Source organism: Hippocampus bargibanti, linkage group LG05 (assembly GCF_051943395.1).
Source record: "Hippocampus bargibanti isolate YZ-2025 linkage group LG05, ASM5194339v1, whole genome shotgun sequence".
Taxonomy (NCBI): domain Eukaryota; kingdom Metazoa; phylum Chordata; class Actinopteri; order Syngnathiformes; family Syngnathidae; genus Hippocampus; species Hippocampus bargibanti.
Window position 1 is genome coordinate 3,667,501 of NC_142738.1, and position 22,061 is coordinate 3,689,561.

Genomic DNA, 22,061 nt, shown 5'->3' on the forward strand with positions numbered 1-22,061 from the left:
ATAAAATGAATAATAAATAAATGCGTAATAAATAGGTAAAAATAACAACTAAATAAATAGATAAATAAACAAACAAAGAAATAGATAAATGAATAGAAAAATAAACAAATAGAAAAATCAATAAACCGAGAGACACACAAATAAATAAAATAAATAATAAATACATAAAATGAATAATAAATAAATGCGTAATAAATACATAAAAATAACAACTAAATAAATAGATAAATAAACAAACAAAGAAATAGATAAATGAATAGAAAAATAAACAAATAGAAAAATAAATAAACCGAGAGACACACAAATAAATAAAATACATAATAAATACATAAAATGAATAATAAATAAATGCGTAATAAAGAGATAAAAATAACAACTAAATAAATAGATAAATAAACAAACAAAGAAATAGATAAATGAATAGAAAAATAAACAAATAGAAAAATAAATAAACCGAGAGACACATAAATAAATAAAATAAATAATAAATACATAAAATGAATAATAAATAAATGCGTAATAAATAGATAAAAATAACAACTAAATAAATAGATAAATAAACAAACAAAGAAATAGATAAATGAATAGAAAAATAAACAAATAGAAAAATCAATAAACCGAGAGACACACAAATAAATAAAATAAATAATAAATACATAAAATGAATAATAAATAAATGCGTAATAAATACATAAAAATAACAACTAAATAAATAGATAAATAAACAAACAAAGAAATAGATAAATGAATAGAAAAATAAACAAATAGAAAAATAAATAAACCGAGAGACACACAAATAAATAAAATACATAATAAATACATAAAATGAATAATAAATAAATGCGTAATAAATAGATAAAAATAACAACTAAATAAATAGATAAATAAACAAACAAAGAAATAGATAAATGAATAGAAAAATAAACAAATAGAAAAATAAATAAACCGAGAGACACATAAATAAATAAAATAAATAATAAATACACGAGGAAAATAAAATAAATAATAAATACTAATCTTTTTTTTCCTTTTGGCTTTTCCCTTCAAGGGTTCGCCACAGCAAATCAGTGTCCTGCATCTTTAGAGGTTTGATAAATAATAATTAATAAATAAATAAACCAAGAAATTGATAAATGTATAAATAAATAAATAAACACATACATAAATAAACCAAGAGACACACGAATAAACAAAATAAATAATAAATGAATAAAATAACTAAAAATAGACACATACATACATAAATAAAGAAAGAAAAAGTAAATAAACAGGCACATAAATAGACACAAATAAATAAACAGACAAATACATGAATAAGTAAATAAATACAAATAAAATAATTAATTAATTAAAAACAAACAAAAAATAATTATTAATAAATAAAAACGCTGATTAGCATTAGCACCAAGGAAGGACATCAGCTGCAGGAAGACCTCCAAATGTTTTGTTCCCTTCACCAAACATCCTTTCCTTTCTCCGTTTACCCTTGTTGACAGAGGCAGAGAGCCAAACTGTGAATAAAAGCACGTATCGAATCACTCATAATGGCTAGCGTTAGCTTACAATGTACATGACACAGCGCTTTTTACTTCAGATGGATCAGGAGAGTAAACATATGTTAAGCAGATTCCTTACTTACAGACAGTGTATTGTCGGTGTTCAAATACCTGACATGTTTCGGCGACTACTTCCGCCTTCGTCAGAGTGTCACGGATGTTGCTGTGACGCGCCATTTTCAGCTGGTGTTGCTATGAGGGCGTGACCTACCTGTCAGAACTGACTGGTATAGTAGACAGCATCGGATCAGTCACATACAACCTCTCCAAAGCACTATCGGAAATAATAAAACCGCTACTGGGACACACGGACCAACACTGCGAGAACTCAAAGCAACTCACCACAGAACTCGCCACCATAAAATTACAGAAAGACGAAATGTTCATATCACATGACGTCACCTCACTTTTCACAAAAACACCCACCAAAGCCACCATTCAGATAGTACAGGACAGACTCAAAACAGACAGGACACTCAAAAAACGCACAAATCTTACAGCACAAGACATAACCCAGCTACTTCAATTCATAGCCACATCCACATATTTCCAATACAAATACACCATATACAGACAAAAAGAAGGGTTCGCCATGGGGGACCCACTCTCTGCCATCATGTGTGGATTCTTCATGGAGGACCTGGAACAGAAAGCACTTTCAACAGCCCCGGAAATATACAAACCAACACTATGGAAACGGTATGTGGACGACATCTTGGAAAAAATCAAAACAGGACATACGCAACAGCTTACTGAACACCTCAACTCCATAGACACCACAGGCAGTATCAAGTTCACCCATGAAGAAGAAACAAACCACTCCATCGCCTTCTTGGACTTGAACATACACCACACGGACAACGGGGACATCAAAATAAAAGTACACAGGAAACCTACACATACTGACCAATATCTCCTTTGGACATCTGAACACCCCACCATTCATAAGTTGTCAGTCGTCAGAACATTACATGAACGCACCACAATAATCACGGACCCGGAAGACAAAACACAGGAGGATAAACATATACAACACGCACTGAAAAAATGCCAATATCCCCAGTGGGCAATAACTAAAGGGGCAGAGCAGGTCAAAAACAAAAACAACACAAGACAGGGAAGAAAGAAAAAGCAAACAAACAAACAAGAACACAGAGCAATGGTAACACTACCATACATAAGAGGAATCACAGAACGCATACAAAGGGCACTGAGGAAACACAACAAATAAATAAATCGACACAAATAAACAAATAAATAAATATAAATAAACCAAGAGACACAAATGAATAAAATAAATAATAAATACATAAAATGAATAATAAATAAATGCGTAATAAATAGATAAAAATAACAACTAAATAAATAGATAAATAAACAAACAAAGAAATAGATAAATGAATAGAAAAATAAACAAATAGAAAAATAAATAAACCGAGAGACACATAAATAAATAAAATAAATAATAAATACATAAAATGAATAATAAATAAATGCGTAATAAATAGATAAAAATAACAACTAAATAAATAGATAAATAAACAAAGAAATAGATAAATGAATAGAAAAATAAACAAATAGAAAAATAAATAAACCGAGAGACACACAAATAAATAAAATAAATAATAAATACATAAAATGAATAATAAATAAATGCGTAATAAATAGATAAAAATAACAACTAAATAAATAGATAAATAAACAAACAAAGAAATAGATAAATGAATAGAAAAATAAACAAATAGAAAAATAAATAAACCGAGAGACACATAAATAAATACAATAAATAATAAATACATAAAATGAATAATAAATAAATGCGTAATAAATAGATAAAAATAACAACTAAATAAATAGATAAATAAACAAACAAAGAAATAGATAAATGAATAGAAAAATAAACAAATAGAAAAATAAATAAACCGAGAGACACATAAATAAATAAAATAAATAATAAATACATAAAATGAATAATAAATAAATGCGTAATAAATAGATAAAAATAACAACTAAATAAATAGATAAATTAACAAACAAAGAAATAGATAAATGAATAGAAAAATAAACAAATAGAAAAATAAATAAACCGAGAGACACATAAATAAATAAAATAAATAATAAATACATAAAATGAATAATAAATAAATGCGTAATAAATAGGTAAAAATAACAACTAAATAAATAGATAAATAAACAAACAAAGAAATAGATAAATGAATAGAAAAATAAACAAATAGAAAAATCAATAAACCGAGAGACACACAAATAAATAAAATACATAATAAATACATAAAATGAATAATAAATAAATGCGTAATAAATACATAAAAATAACAACTAAATAAATAGATAAATAAACAAACAAAGAAATAGATAAATGAATAGAAAAATAAACAAATAGAAAAATAAATAAACCGAGAGACACACAAATAAATAAAATAAATAATAAATACATAAAATGAATAATAAATAAATGCGTAATAAATAGATAAAAATAACAACTAAATAAATAGATAAATTAACAAACAAAGAAATAGATAAATGAATAGAAAAATAAACAAATAGAAAAATAAATAAACCGAGAGACACATAAATAAATAAAATAAATAATAAATACATAAAATGAATAATAAATAAATGCGTAATAAATAGGTAAAAATAACAACTAAATAAATAGATAAATAAACAAACAAAGAAATAGATAAATGAATAGAAAAATAAACAAATAGAAAAATCAATAAACCGAGAGACACACAAATAAATAAAATAAATAATAAATACATAAAATGAATAATAAATAAATGCGTAATAAATACATAAAAATAACAACTAAATAAATAGATAAATAAACAAACAAAGAAATAGATAAATGAATAGAAAAATAAACAAATAGAAAAATAAATAAACCGAGAGACACACAAATAAATAAAATACATAATAAATACATAAAATGAATAATAAATAAATGCGTAATAAAGAGATAAAAATAACAACTAAATAAATAGATAAATAAACAAACAAAGAAATAGATAAATGAATAGAAAAATAAACAAATAGAAAAATAAATAAACCGAGAGACACATAAATAAATAAAATAAATAATAAATACATAAAATGAATAATAAATAAATGCGTAATAAATAGATAAAAATAACAACTAAATAAATAGATAAATAAACAAACAAAGAAATAGATAAATGAATAGAAAAATAAACAAATAGAAAAATCAATAAACCGAGAGACACACAAATAAATAAAATAAATAATAAATACATAAAATGAATAATAAATAAATGCGTAATAAATACATAAAAATAACAACTAAATAAATAGATAAATAAACAAACAAAGAAATAGATAAATGAATAGAAAAATAAACAAATAGAAAAATAAATAAACCGAGAGACACACAAATAAATAAAATACATAATAAATACATAAAATGAATAATAAATAAATGCGTAATAAATAGATAAAAATAACAACTAAATAAATAGATAAATAAACAAACAAAGAAATAGATAAATGAATAGAAAAATAAACAAATAGAAAAATAAATAAACCGAGAGACACATAAATAAATAAAATAAATAATAAATACACGAGGAAAATAAAATAAATAATAAATACTAATCTTTTTTTTCCTTTTGGCTTTTCCCTTCAAGGGTTCGCCACAGCAAATCAGTGTCCTGCATCTTTAGAGGTTTGATAAATAATAATTAATAAATAAATAAACCAAGAAATTGATAAATGTATAAATAAATAAATAAACACATACATAAATAAACCAAGAGACACACGAATAAACAAAATAAATAATAAATGAATAAAATAACTAAAAATAGACACATACATACATAAATAAAGAAAGAAAAAGTAAATAAACAGGCACATAAATAGACACAAATAAATAAACAGACAAATACATGAATAAGTAAATAAATACAAATAAAATAATTAATTAATTAAAAACAAACAAAAAATAATTATTAATAAATAAAAACGCTGATTAGCATTAGCACCAAGGAAGGACATCAGCTGCAGGAAGACCTCCAAATGTTTTGTTCCCTTCACCAAACATCCTTTCCTTTCTCCGTTTACCCTTGTTGACAGAGGCAGAGAGCCAAACTGTGAATAAAAGCACGTATCGAATCACTCATAATGGCTAGCGTTAGCTTACAATGTACATGACACAGCGCTTTTTACTTCAGATGGATCAGGAGAGTAAACATATGTTAAGCAGATTCCTTACTTACAGACAGTGTATTGTCGGTGTTCAAATACCTGACATGTTTCGGCGACTACTTCCGCCTTCGTCAGAGTGTCACGGATGTTGCTGTGACGCGCCATTTTCAGCTGGTGTTGCTATGAGGGCGTGACCTACCTGTCAGAACTGACTGGTATAGTAGACAGCATCGGATCAGTCACATACAACCTCTCCAAAGCACTATCGGAAATAATAAAACCGCTACTGGGACACACGGACCAACACTGCGAGAACTCAAAGCAACTCACCACAGAACTCGCCACCATAAAATTACAGAAAGACGAAATGTTCATATCACATGACGTCACCTCACTTTTCACAAAAACACCCACCAAAGCCACCATTCAGATAGTACAGGACAGACTCAAAACAGACAGGACACTCAAAAAACGCACAAATCTTACAGCACAAGACATAACCCAGCTACTTCAATTCATAGCCACATCCACATATTTCCAATACAAATACACCATATACAGACAAAAAGAAGGGTTCGCCATGGGGGACCCACTCTCTGCCATCATGTGTGGATTCTTCATGGAGGACCTGGAACAGAAAGCACTTTCAACAGCCCCGGAAATATACAAACCAACACTATGGAAACGGTATGTGGACGACATCTTGGAAAAAATCAAAACAGGACATACGCAACAGCTTACTGAACACCTCAACTCCATAGACACCACAGGCAGTATCAAGTTCACCCATGAAGAAGAAACAAACCACTCCATCGCCTTCTTGGACTTGAACATACACCACACGGACAACGGGGACATCAAAATAAAAGTACACAGGAAACCTACACATACTGACCAATATCTCCTTTGGACATCTGAACACCCCACCATTCATAAGTTGTCAGTCGTCAGAACATTACATGAACGCACCACAATAATCACGGACCCGGAAGACAAAACACAGGAGGATAAACATATACAACACGCACTGAAAAAATGCCAATATCCCCAGTGGGCAATAACTAAAGGGGCAGAGCAGGTCAAAAACAAAAACAACACAAGACAGGGAAGAAAGAAAAAGCAAACAAACAAACAAGAACACAGAGCAATGGTAACACTACCATACATAAGAGGAATCACAGAACGCATACAAAGGGCACTGAGGAAACACAACATAAACACACCGGTCAAACCACACACAACTCTCCGTCAAATCTTGGTACACCCAAAGGACAAAATACTCCCGGAAAACAAATGTAACTCAATATATGAAATCCCATGCAAGTCATGCAATAAATCATACATCGGGGAGACAGGAAGGAGTTTCAATACAAGAAAAAAAGAGCACAAGAACGAGTGCGAGAAGGAGACGGCAACAATCCAAACAAGAGCAATAAAAGAACAAGCACAACAGGAGCACCATAAATCAGCCATCACGGACCACTGCAAAAGAGAGAACCACATCATGGACTGGGAGAAGGCCAGAGTCATCCGCACCGAAGACAACAAACATCAGCGCTGGATCAGGGAGGCCATTGAAATCCGAAAGCGAGGACCAAGGACCATCAACAGGGATGAGGGAGCTTACATGCTCTCTACTACCTGGAGCAGCATCCTGGAGGGACGAGCGGACAGCGGGGGGCGTGGCTTGCCTGTCAGTTCTGACAGGTAGGTCACGCCCTCATAGCAACACCAGCTGAAAATGGCGCGTCACAGCAACATCCGTGACACTCTGACGAAGGCGGAAGTAGTCGCCGAAACATGTCAGGTATTTGAACACCTACAATACACTGTCTGTAAGTAAGGAATCTGCTTAACATTAGTTATCAAGTAGACAGGATGAATTTAGTACAACGAGAGTGAACATATTTGAGCGAGTAGAGTGTTCCGGAAATTATAGCCCATAAAAGAGTGAATGCACTTTATGCTAAGGTTAGCGGCACAATACTTTGTCCCATTAAAGCACATGAATATGATATTTGAAACAAATGACATGATTAGAAGCAAAATTAACCATGATATGTTCATACTTGACACGAAAATAATTTATTTGAATATCTTTCAAGTATTGAAATGATTGGGCTTCCATATGCTAACAGTTTCGTGTTCATTGCTAACAAGAGCTAACGTAGCTTTGACGGCTTTTGCGTTTTTCAGCCGAAAGAGGGATTTTATACACTTGATACTGTTACACCGATAAAATAGCAACTTTAATTCCTATTTTGACTATTAGCTTGAGCAGAAAACGGTTAGCTAGGAGCCACAACAAAACAGTTTACAAAGTATTCAATGACTGTCAAGTGGTGAAACAATTGGGCTATCTCATGCTAACAGTTTCGTGTTGATTGCTAACAAGAGCTAATGTAGCTTCGACAGTTTTCATGTTTTTCAGCCGAAAGAGGGATTTTATATACGTACTTGATACTGTTACACCGAGAAAATGGCAACTTTAATTCATATTTTTACTATTAGCTTGAGCAGAAAATGGTTAGCTAGGAGCCACAACAAAACAGTTTACAAAGTATTCAATAACTGCCAAGTGGTGAAACGATTGGGCTATCTCATGCTAACAGTTTCGTGTTCATAATAAACATGACTGACGATAGCTAACGTAGCTTTGACGGCTTTTGCGTTTTTCAGCCGAAAGAGGGATTGTATACACTTGATACTGTTACACCGAGAAAATGGCAACTTTAATTCATATTTTTACTATTAGCTTGAGCAGAAAATGGTTAGCTAGGAGCCACAACAAAACAGTTTACAAAGTATTCAATAACTTCCAAGCGGTGAAACGATTGGGCTATCTCATGCTAACAGTTTCGTGTTCATAATAAACATGACTGACGATAGCTAACGTAGCTTTGACGGCTTTTGCCTTTTTCAGCCGAAAGATGGATTGTATACACTTGATACTGTTACACCGAGAAAATGGCAACTTTAATTCATATTTTTACTATTAGCTTGAGCAGAAAATGGTTAGCTAGGAGCCACAACAAAACAGTTTACAAAGTATTCAATAACTTCCAAGCGGTGAAACGATTGGGCTATCTCATGCTAACAGTTTCGTGTTCATAATAAACATGACTGACGATAGCTAACGTAGCTTTGACGGCTTTTGCCTTTTTCAGCCGAAAGATGGATTGTATACACTTGATACTGTTACACCGAGAAAATGGCAACTTTAATTCCTATTTTGACTATTAGCTTGAGCAGAAAATGGTTAGCTAGGAGCCACAACAAAACAGTTTTCAAAGTATTCAACGACTGTCAAGTGGTGAAACAATTGGGCTATCTCATGCTAACAGTTTCGTGTTCATAATAAACATGACTGACGATAGCTAACGTAGCTTTGACGGCTTTTGCGTTTTTCAGCCGAAAGAGGGATTTTATACACTTGATACTGTTACACCGATAAAATAGCAACTTTAATTCCTATTTTGACTATTAGCTTGAGCAGAAAATGGTTAGCTAGGAGCCACAACAAAACAGTTTACAAAGTATTCAATGACTGTCAAGTGGTGAAACAATTGGGCTATCTCATGCTAACAGTTTCGTGTTGATTGCTAACAAGAGCTAATGTAGCTTCGACAGTTTTCATGTTTTTCAGCCGAAAGAGGGATTTTATATACGTACTTGATACTGTTACACCGAGAAAATGGCAACTTTAATTCATATTTTTACTATTAGCTTGAGCAGAAAATGGTTAGCTAGGAGCCACAACAAAACAGTTTTCAAAGTATTCAACGACTGTCAAGTGGTGAAACAATTGGGCTATCTCATGCTAACAGTTTCGTGTTCATAATAAACATGACTGACGATAGCTAACGTAGCTTTGACGGCTTTTGCGTTTTTCAGCCGAAAGAGGGATTTTATACACTTGATACTGTTACACCGATAAAATAGCAACTTTAATTCCTATTTTGACTATTAGCTTGAGCAGAAAATGGTTAGCTAGGAGCCACAACAAAACAGTTTACAAAGTATTCAATGACTGTCAAGTGGTGAAACAATTGGGCTATCTCATGCTAACAGTTTCGTGTTGATTGCTAACAAGAGCTAATGTAGCTTCGACAGTTTTCATGTTTTTCAGCCGAAAGAGGGATTTTATATACGTACTTGATACTGTTACACCGAGAAAATGGCAACTTTAATTCATATTTTTACTATTAGCTTGAGCAGAAAATGGTTAGCTAGGAGCCACAACAAAACAGTTTTCAAAGTATTCAACGACTGTCAAGTGGTGAAACAATTGGGCTATCTCATGCTAACAGTTTCGTGTTCATAATAAACATGACTGACGATAGCTAACGTAGCTTTGACGGCTTTTGCGTTTTTCAGCCGAAAGAGGGATTTTATACACTTGATACTGTTACACCGATAAAATAGCAACTTTAATTCCTATTTTGACTATTAGCTTGAGCAGAAAATGGTTAGCTAGGAGCCACAACAAAACAGTTTACAAAGTATTCAATGACTGTCAAGTGGTGAAACAATTGGGCTATCTCATGCTAACAGTTTCGTGTTGATTGCTAACAAGAGCTAATGTAGCTTCGACAGTTTTCATGTTTTTCAGCCGAAAGAGGGATTTTATATACGTACTTGATACTGTTACACCGAGAAAATGGCAACTTTAATTCATATTTTTACTATTAGCTTGAGCAGAAAATGGTTAGCTAGGAGCCACAACAAAACAGTTTTCAAAGTATTCAACGACTGCCAAGTGGTGAAACAATTGGGCTATCTCATGCTAACAGTTTAGTGTTCATTGCTAACAAAAGCTAACATAGCTTTGACGGCTGTCACGTTTTTCAGCCGAAAGAGGTATTTTATACAGTAGATTACTGTGACAACAATAAAATAGCAGCTTTAATTCCTATTTTTACTATTGGCTCGAGCAGAAAACGGTTAGCTAGGAGCCACAACAAAACAGTTTTCAAAGTATTCAATAACTGCCAATAGAGAGAGAGAGCCAACACAAATGGGGACAGAATGATAAAACATGGATGTAACATTTGATGTTTTCAATAAATCGAGGGAGACTTTATTCTACATCCCATCATGAACAAGCGCTGCAAATACCTTTGAAAACTTATAAAAAAAGGACAGACACAAAGCGTCCGGAACTTGTCCAGCAATATTTTCCAACAGTCGAAACTCTTTTATGTGGTTGCCCCGGCGATAACTGAGACACTATTTCCCTTTTACCCTCAACGTGATTTTTTTTAATCTGATTCAATCTTTTTGATTTGACTTGCTCACACCTTAAAAGCCCTACGAGGCGTAACGGGATTCCTCAGCTTTCAATCCATTCCTCTGTTGGACCACGAGGACGCTAAACTATTGATCCACTAACAATTTAGCCGTCCTGCTAGCCAAGAAAGGCTAAATAGAAGGCTTCTAAAATGCATGACGAAGCTTCCCAGGAGGTCAGCCTCCTCGGTATGCGATTCACGTGCTACAACGGAGCTTTGGCGTTTTCTAACTACGTCCTTCGCGTGCACCGCATTCATGAATTCTCACACGTAAATATCCGTCGCCTAAGGGTGCTTTTCACCAAGGACATTTCTGATTTAAAGGACAACCGACACCATTTTTTTGTTTCCTAAGTGACATCAGAAAAACGTTTTATAGCATCTAAAATACCCAAAACACGCAAGCTGATATTTTTAGTCAAATGCAAAATACCAATAAAAATGACTTAAAGTATCCCAAGACCGCCATAAAATGCACTCGGAAATGGCGACATTCAGAAAGTCCCGCCCCCTTGTTCGTGACATCACTATTGGTCACGCACACTGCCTTGCTCCAGAATCAAAACAATGGCTTCAGAGTTCAAATTCGGAGAAGATGCTTTCTTGTTACTCATCCAGTTATAAATATGATTCATATAGTTCTGAAGAGGAAAGCATAAATGTTTGCCATCGATCAAAGAAGTCCTTCCGTATCAATTCGAGCTCTATGGGCTCCAATGTAGCGTCCCAGAAAATGCACAAGATGGTGCACAAGCTCCGTTGGAAATGGGTAGATTTGTCTGCTGGGAATTTGTGTCAACTAGTACCAAATAGTAGTCTTGGTGCAACACACAACAATTCACCATTGCGTTATGTATGTGTTTTCCTTCTAATTTTGCCATCAACACGGATCAACACAAAGTTTTCAGACCAAACAAAGTACCGAAAATGCATTGTGTGTCGCTTTCTCTGTCAGGAGCGTTCCTGACGTGACGTCACGAATCGTCACCAACTCGAAAACAAGACTTTCTGAATATTCAGTGCGAGTCTTAAAACGTAAAATATAGCTATATGCACTCGTTAGAAGTCATTTGAAGTGATTTTACAAATTATGGACACAACTTGTCTGTCGGTGTCGGTTGTCCTTTAACTCAGACTCCCTTTAGTCCAAAGGTGTCAAAGTCAAGGCCCGCGGGCCAAATCCGGCCCGCCACATCATTTTTTTCGGCCCGCGAAAGCAAATCAAACTTGTTAAATTCCATGATGATTACTAAAATCGGAGCCAAAATTTCATATTTTTGGATGTCAACCACAATAAAAGTCATTATTCTTGACTTCAGATTTGAAAACGAGTTCTTCATTAATTTGCTGTGTGCTCTATATGTAATATTTGAAGGGATTTAAACATTCTAATGGGTTCCCCAAATTCATAACGGCCCTCGAGAGGAAACCATAACTACAATGTGGCCCGCGGCAAAAAAAATGACTTTGACACCCCTGCTTTAGTCTTTCCACAAATCAAGTTTTGGATGCTGGGAAATCAAATCTGTCTTGAATCAGTCCCAGTGAAACAAACGGGTTGATGTTTCTGTACAAACATACAAAATAATAGGAGGCATTATTATGCCGGAAAGTCTTCAATCGTGATCAAGCAGCAAGACGGCTCCTGCCTGCCACAAATGCTCTTAGCACCATAGCAACAGGCCGCGTTCAAAGGCCCTGGGAGCGGCACCCGGCCCCAATGAGGCTTCTCGATCTAATTGGGCAACCCGGAACACGTCATCCATCTTGTTCTCTCTCCCAGGCGCTTCAAAAAAAATGTCAGCATCCAAACAAACGGTAAGCTTCAACAATCCCGCAGTGAATGGCAAGGGAAGAGGATTAAATGGAAAGCAATGCTGTAGATTTATTAACAATATGAACGCTGAAGTTTAAAAAAAAAAAAAAAAAAAAACACTAAATTGCCTCTTTTATATATAAATGATGCCGTACACTCATTTACTGCAATTCACAAATGTATTCGGGAATTGAAAATATGACATGGATTTGTTCGGGTTTTGTTCTTTCATGCTTGGGTGAAAATATATTTGTCAAGCAGCTTTAAACCTATAAATAGACTAGCTGCAACTGAGCTATAAATACTTTCCACAATGTGTATTTTCTTATGTTTGAATCACACTAAAGTACACATTTATCAAGGTTTATCGTTAAAAAAAAAAACATCAGCCAAAGAATTAAACTACAGATGAGCTCAATCAGATTCCAGCTGAGCCGCTTTGACTAAGTGTGACTGCGTGAGTAATCATCAAAATCTGGCGTTAAAAGCAATCCTCCTGTCGCCTTATCGAGCAGACAAGTACAGTAGCCAACAAATACACAAAATCAGCATTTAGCATCAGAGTTTTCTATGCGACAATATATCGTTAGCAGAATAATCGCTTAAAATGGATGAGGTGGATTTGCATAAAAAGGGATTTCTCATTTTTAACGACTTAAAGGACAAGCGACACAATTTTTTTGTTTCCTAACTGAGATCAGAAAAACGTTTTATCGCATCTAAAATACCCAAAACACACAGGCTGATATTTTTAGTCAAATGCAAAACACCAATAAAAATGAGTTAAAGTGTCCCAAAACTACTTCAAAATGACCCCGGAAATTGCAAGTTTCACAAGGTCCCGCCCCCTTGTTCGTGATGTCACGCCAGGACGTCTTTGCCTTGCTCTCGAATCAAAACAATGGCTTCAGATTCGGCGAAGATGCTTTCTTGTTACTCATCCAGTTATGATTATGATTCAAATAGTTCTGAAGAGGAAAGCATAAATGTTTGCAATTGATTAAAGAAGTCCTTCCGGATCATTTTGAGGCATCTGAACTCCAATGTAGCGTCCCAGAAAATGCACAAGATGGCGGCCAAGCTCCGTTGGAAATGGGCTGATTTGTCTGCTGGGAATTTGTGTCAACTAGTATCAAATAGTAGTCTTGGTGCAACACACGATTCACTATCGCGTTATTTATGTGTGTCACGGTTTGCAAGGTGGTGATGGTGGTTGTGGATCCCAAAATAAGCATGCAGGAGGCAGCAGCAGGATGTATTTGACAAATTGAATTAAAATGAAATCAGAAGGAAATTAATCTAAAACATCTACGTCATCGGAACAGAAAAGTACAAAGTATCAAAGAAAACCAAGAGTAAAAGTCTGCCAAGATGGAACAAACCTGATAGACTGCAGGAAAACACATACAATGACCCGACATGGAATGGGTGCGCCGGGAGTCCCGTTAACTGCCACTGATGAGGACGACCAACACCTGTGCAACTGAGGGCGGGGCCGTCAGCGCTATCCGTTGGTCGCCAACCAGAACGTGACAATCTGCCACGGATTGGAACAACCAACACCTGTGCGGGTGCCGGCGAGGCCGACAGCGCCACCCGTTGGTCGCCAACCAGATCGTGACAATGTGTTTTCCTTCTAATTTTGCCATCAACACGGATCAACACTAAGTTTTCAGACCAAACAAAGTACCCAAAATGCATCGTGTGTCGCTTTCTCGGTCAGGGGCGTTCCTTCCGTGACGTCACGTCAGGCATCGTCACCAACTCAAAAACAAGACTTCCGGAATATTCAGCGCAAGTCTTAAAAGGTAAAATATAGCTATATGCCGTGGAATATTTGTAAAATACGCTCAGTAGAAGTCATTTGAAGCGATTTTACAAATTATGAACACAACTTATCGGTTGTCCTTTATTTAACTCACATCATCTATTCAGCGAATGGACTGTACGCATGCAGAAAGCAGACGGGATAAAGTGCAAACGGGGACTTTCTCCTCCTCGGGCATGAACAGAGGAGCACGTTGTCAGTCTGTCAAAAGACGTCATGTCGTGTCTCCGTCTCACAATTGTACCATTAGTGCATCTCGCTGTTGATTGTTCATTTGTCAACTGCAGGGCCAGTAAAGAAAAAAAAGGGTGGTAGGTGGGTGAGTAAGAGTGCCAGGACAGAAGGAGCCATTTGTACAGTTGTCGCAATCAAGCTACACTTGGACAATGTTGTTGTTTTTTTTTCCTTCTCCGTTCAGTGTCAGTGTCGCTTTCTGTGTTCGCTTGAGTAGCTCCAATGAAATTCCGTTGCGGTTGACTGGCTGGCGGCGGTGGACGGTCAAAGAACTTGATTCAACTTTAGGTTTAGAGAGAAAATGTGGTCGAAAAAAAAAAAAATACATTAAACAGCTTTTATACAAATCTACAATCCAAACTAAACTGAAGTGAGATGAGACGAAACTAGCTCACCTCTTTTTTTAGGCTCAATTTTGAGGCTCGTTCTTTGGCAAAAAGAGGAAACAGCAGGAAAAAAATAGAAATAAATTAATAAATGAGTTGATGAATAAATAAATAAATAACTAAATAAATAAAAAAATAAAAAAATAGCTCAATAAATAAAAAAATAGATAGATGCATAGATAAATAACTAAATAACTGAATAAAAAAATAACCAAATAAATAAATAAACAAATAGATAAGTTGATAAATAGCGATAGGCATTAAAATCATAATAGATAGATAAATAACCAAATAAATAAATTAATAAGTTGATAAATAAATAAATAAATAAACAAAGAAACAAATAAATGAATAAATAAACAAATAGGTAGAAAAATAAAATAAAATAGATAGACAGATACAAAGATAAATAAATAGCTCAATAAATAAAAATTTAAATAGTTTAAAAAAACAAATAAATAAACCAACCAAAGTTGATAAAGAAAGAAATAGGTAGATAAATAAAAAATAATAGATAAACAGATAGAAAGATAAATACATATCTAAATGAATAATCAAATAAATAAATATGTTGATGAATAAATAAATAGCGAAATAAATACAAATATAAAGAGATAAGTAACCAAATAAATAAATTAATAAGTTGATAAATAAATAAATAAATAAATAAATAGATAGATAGAAAAATAAAAACAAATGATAGAAGATAAATACATATCTAAATGAATCACCAAATAAATAAATAAATAAATAAATAAATAAATAACAATATGAAGGGATAAATAACCAAATAAATAAATTCATAAGTTGATAAATAAAGAAATAGCTAGATATAGGTAGATTAAAAAAAATAATAGATAGAAAGATAAATACATATCTAGATGAATAACCAAATAAATACATATGTTGAGAAATAAATAAATAAATAAATAGCTCAATAAATGAAAATATAAAGAGATAAATAACCAAATAAATAAATTAAAAAGTTGATAAATAAATTTATAGCTAGATAAATAAAAAAATAATAGATAGACAGATACATAGATAGATACATAGAACAATAGACATCTAAATGAATAACCAAATATATAAATATAAATATAAATATAAATAAAGATATCTCAAAAAAAATACAAAAATAAATACATAAATAACCAATTAAATAAATCCATATATAATTTGATCAATAATTTGATAAATTAAAAAATAAAGTGATACATAAATAAATAACAAACTAAATAAACAAATACCAAATACCCAAATAAATAAATAACCAAATAACCAAATAAATAAATAACCAAACAGATAAATAAATAGGTAAATAAAAATTACGTCGAGAAAGAAATGGATGGATGGATGCATGGATGCTCGTAAGCTAGTTAGATATCTAGATAGCAAGCTAAATAAATAAATAAATAAATAAAACTGCACGGAGCGCATCCATGAAAATAAGCAAACACCAACGCTAACCAAACTTCGCCAAATAGCCAATGTCTCCCATTCGTCACCTGAACTCCAAAGCCATCCAATCACCTGAAATGACTCGAAAACTGCTTCAACCAGCCACGGCAAACATCCAGATGCCTGCAGCTAACTACACACGCAATGAAAATATCAGAAAGGCATCGACGTTGAGATTTATTCTGAAAAAAAAAAAAGGGTCAAAGAAGGACAGATGCGACGGGAAACCTTTAAAAAGATTGCTTGTGCGGAGTCATTTGTTGTGACAGTAAAAGAGGATGAGACGAGAAACCGCGTCCTCATAATGCATCGGGAGCCTTCAGCTAGCGCGCCAGCATTGTCGGCAAGCGATGACAACTTATTACAAAATTCAACGCCGCCGCCGTAGTTGAAATTTCAAAGGGGATGTTCGCATGCGGGGAGTTTAACCTACTTTGGAAAGGGATAAATTGTGTTTTTTTTTTTTCACCTAACATGATGGAGAGGGTGAAACGTCAAGGCCCCATGGGGGGTGAGGGGAGAAGTGGTACCCAATACGCAACCACAGGATGCATTAATGGTCTGACTTGTAACAACAGTCATAAAGTGCTGCACTTGACAGACGGTCATGTTTCTGACAGGAGGCTGCATTTTGGGCTTTTTGGTTATTCTATTAGACACGAGGCTCAGTTAGAGATGGGGGTCATAGGAGGGCGTTCAGCGGGTCATCTACTGTGTGTTATTTTATTTTATTTTTTGGCTGGCAAATATTTTTGAATCTCCTGTTTGAAGGAAGACAAAAAAAGGGGAAAAAATTGTTTGGTTTTAAAGGACAACCGACACCATTTTTTTGTTACCGAACTGACATCAGAAAAAACGTTTTATAGCATCTAAAATACCCAAAACACGCAGGCTGATATTTTTAGTCAAACGCAAAACATAATTAAAAATGTCTTAAAGGACAACTGACGTCACTTTTTTGTTTCTTAACTGACATCAGAAAAACGTTTTATAGCATCTAAAATACCCAAAACATGCAGTATGATTTTTTTTCAAATGCAAAACACCAATAAAAATGACTTAAAGTGTCCAAAATCTGCAAAAAAAAATGAGCTGTGAAATGGGCATTTTCAGAAAGTCCCACCCCCAATTCGTGACATCACGCCAAGACATTTGCATTGTTGGAGAATCAAAACAATGGCTTCAGATTCGGACAATATGCTTTCTTGTTACACCTCAAATAGTTCTGAAGAGGAAAGCATACATGTTGGCAATCAATTAAAGAATTTATTCCATGCCATTTTGAGGCAACATTGGGGAGAAACGATCACCAGAAAAGAGGCACAAAATGGCGCCCTCCTGTGTCCACCTCCGTTTCCACAGGCTGATAAATTCCTTATATGGGTTGGGTGCAACACAAGCTTTTCAGACCAAACAATACAGCAAAATACATTGACGTGATGGAAGGACTGCTACAATGTGTCTTTTTTTTCGGTCAGGGGGCGTTCCTTTAGTGACGTCACATACTGACTCGTCACCAACTCAAAAACAAGACTTCCTGAATATTCAGTGCGAGTCTTAAAACGTAAAATATAGCTATATGCGGTGGAATCTTTTTCAAATACGCTCAGTAGAAGTCATTTGAAGCCATTTTACAAATTATGGACACAACTTGTCCAACCACCAAAATCACTACGCAGGACACACCCATGGGCACCTTCACCTGCAAACCTTCCAGGAGTCGCTACTTCACATTTTTTGGAAAGGAGAGTGTCTGATATTCATTTTCATTGGAGTTAGTGGCTCTATCTGCTCATATGGCCCAATCGGAGGAAGGCTACTTAAAAAGCAAGGTGTGTTGTGTGCATAGTAACACACGTCACGACCTCGGGTGCACGCAAGGATATGAATCAGCACTACCATCTATAAACACACACACAAACACACAAACTGTCCCCCCTCAATACACCACAATTTGATCAGTCTGCATTGCAGAGGGGGCAGCGTGCAGGCTCCATCCATCGCACTGACATGTAAACAACACCGCTTCCATAAACCAGCAACGGCCAAGCTGTCAACATTCCCTAGAAATCCAAAATATGTCCGCCACATGCCGTTCGCTCGGCTTACCTTGCGCGGACCGCGAGCCTTCCTTCCGCGTGGGTCGGTGTCGTCCCGCACAACGACGCTCACATCTGTTCCAGTAACGCGCCGACCGGTCGCTCGGGAAGGAGCCGTGGAAGAAACTGACACGAAGAGAGGCTGAGAGCGAGAGACCGGTGCCGTCCTGTCCCTCAATGTGGGTTTGGAGGGAGGTTGCAGTTATCGTTATAGCCGCTAGAGGGAGACAAACGCGGTGTATTGAAAAGAGCACGAAAGCAAATGGAAAGTACAGTACAGAAATCAAACGTACAGTATTTGTTTTTGGTACTCCTTAAAAAAAGACTAACGTTGATTTATGGCCCATTTTTGTCTCATATGTAAAAAACAAAACACACAAAAAAAACAAAATAACCTAAAAAAAAAATGGCGATACGAATGCAATTCACACCCCCGCCAGTAGATGGTAGCAGTACACTTCATAGCCACGACACGTTTACATTGATTTTCTAGCAGTGGCGGGACATTATCTGTTGGTGGCAGTAATGCGCCGTTAAGACGGTTTACCAACCGCCAACAAACACCACAGAAGAAGAAGAATTGAGTGAAGTCCAATATCTTACGTATTGTCCTGTTTGACGTTTTTCTGTTTGCGGGTTCGGTCGAGTGCAAATGTTTTTACAGTTTGTTCTTTTTATTCAACACAGTTGAGTGATATTTTCACAGAAAAAAAATATGAAACGAGATGCATCTAGTTTAATGTATGAATTTTATCGCAGAGGAAATTAAACCCAAAGCACAACTGCACGTTTGAGGGATGTTGAAATGAAACATTTATTTTTTCACGAAAAACAAAACAAATGGTTCTCAAAATGGTTCTCAGCCTTTATTGGGATGATATAAAAAATGATGATTAAAAAAAACAAACTGGACTCATGCTTTGTAAACAGCACGGCCATCTTATGTCGAGTCGATACAGTTCCGTATATCAAATATGAGTTTTATACTTTATTATATATTTTTATACATTGCACTGTCTACAGTTCTTTTTATGAAACGTTTTTTTTGTGCAGTTGTACATTTAAATCTCCTGACATTTTCTTTTGTACATAGAATGCTTTGTTTTATCTTTTGGACTTTCCCTGCCCTACACATTTCAGTTTTGCTGCTGTAGATTGCAAATTTCCCCATTAATAATAAAAAATACATTTAATTTATAAGCACCTTTCAAAACTATCAAGGTCACTTTACAGTCACAGGCTAAGTTTTTTCTGTGGGTGAGCAGCGGCAGCCACACACGCTAGCGTTCACTCAACCCGGAAGTAAGTGAAATAGATAGAAAGCTAGCTAGCTAGATAGCTAATAGATAGCTAATAGATACCAAGCTAGTTAAATAGCTAGCTAATTTGTGGTACTAGTAAAGGCTTTCTGATTCTGATTATATTAGCACTTCGGTGTGGATGAGTGTTCAATGCATACTGTTGAGTATTTGCGCGCATTAACGTTTTGCAGAGTTCCTTATGTAGCTTAGGGGCCCGATTGCAGGCAAGCAAGGGAGGAGTGTGCTCAACAAATATTTATTCTTAACAAAGTAAAAAAATCAAAGGCATTTTGGAGTCACCCATAGGGATATGATATGACACCTAAGAAGGATGACAAGCAAAAGCAACAGTCCACCCAAAAAAGGATAGGAAGCAGGAAATTAAAAACAAATACTGATGAAGCGATGAAGAACACCTGGAAAAGATGCAGAGGGAGATGATTGGCGGACAACAGAGACGCTAACGAAAACAGATGGACACAAAAACACCACAAGAAAAGTAAATGTTATACATGTTAAACAAAAACTAAAATGGAGAAAAAAGCAGAATGAATGTGTTTCAATTACAGGTAACATCCAACTTACGACCAGCTGGATTTACGACCACCCGTACTTACGACCACGACCTCCAGACCCTATTTTTGAAAATTTTAATTACAGTAAAGTCTCGTTATATCGATATCGGATATATCAATAGTCCCGGTTATATCGATACTATTTCTATGTACGCACGGAGAAAATTACATGCAAACAGGGTCGGATATATCGATAATCCCGGTTATATCGATATTTTTTCGGACTCCCTTGAATATCGATATAACGAGACTTTACTGTATATACCTTTCTATTAAACGTTTTGAATGGATTTCGACTTACGAACCATTTCGACTTACGGACGTTTTTAGTCGGAACGGAACTCGGTCGTAAGTCGGATGTTACTTGTATTATTATTATTATTATTATTTTTTATTTCCTGCCTGTTTACCAGCAGGCACAGATGACATGATAAGCATGCATCTCAGGCTTACAAGGCCGTGACCGTGTGTCAGTGGAAACACATGATCCCCTGGGATTACCTTGAAATCTTGAATGTAAACACTCCACCACAAATAATACTGTGATGTTGTGACAGCACCCCGCATTAATAATGCAGCGATCTGTGAGAGAGAGAGTGGCCTTGAATTAATTAAAGGGTTTCAGGCTGTTTGAACAATGACAAAGTATCAGGGTGAAAAAAAATGGATTTGCAGCTAAAAGATGAACCACACTAGACACAGTCAAAGAATGTACATTTTTGGGGCTTGTTTAATGGGGCGTTATTGTGTCACAATGGCACTGGAATAGAAGTCGAGAATATGAAATATGAAATGATAAAAATGACACTAAAATGTAAGCACAGTATAACATTTATAAATGAACTGTACAGTAAACAGTTTTGTATACATTACAGGTACAGTTATACAGTAATAAAAATCCATATACGAATTACAAAATGATAAAAACGACACTAAAATATAAGTATAATATTTATAAATGAAATGAACAGTGAACATTTTTTATACATTACAGGTACAGTTATACAGCAATAAAAATCGATAATAGGAAATATGAAATGATAAAAATCACACTAAAATGTAAGTACAGTATAACATTTATAAATGAACTGTACAGTAAACAGTTTTGTATACATTACAGGTACAGTTATACAGTAATAAAAATCCATATACGAATTACAAAATGATAAAAACGACACTAAAATATAAGTATAATATTTATAAATGAATTGTACAGTAAACAGTTTTGTATACATTACAGATACAATTATACAGTAATAGAAGTCAAGAATATGAAATGATAAAAATCACACTAAAATGTAAGTACAGTATAACATTTATAAATGAACT

At 34.4% G+C, this 22,061-nt stretch overlaps 1 protein-coding gene across 2 annotated transcripts in view; it reads right to left on the reverse strand.

The window, feature by feature from the left end:
• Nucleotides 1–19,017, reverse strand: part of cntn1a (contactin 1a) — a 72,635-nt gene extending 53,618 nt beyond the window's left edge. For both annotated transcript variants that reach the window (XM_088995914.1, XM_088995912.1), the window contains exon 1: nt 18,867–19,017. The gene's annotated coding sequence lies outside the window, so the exon portion shown is untranslated. The remainder of the gene's footprint in view (nt 1–18,866) is intronic.
• Nucleotides 19,018–22,061: the final 3,044 nt, after the last annotated feature.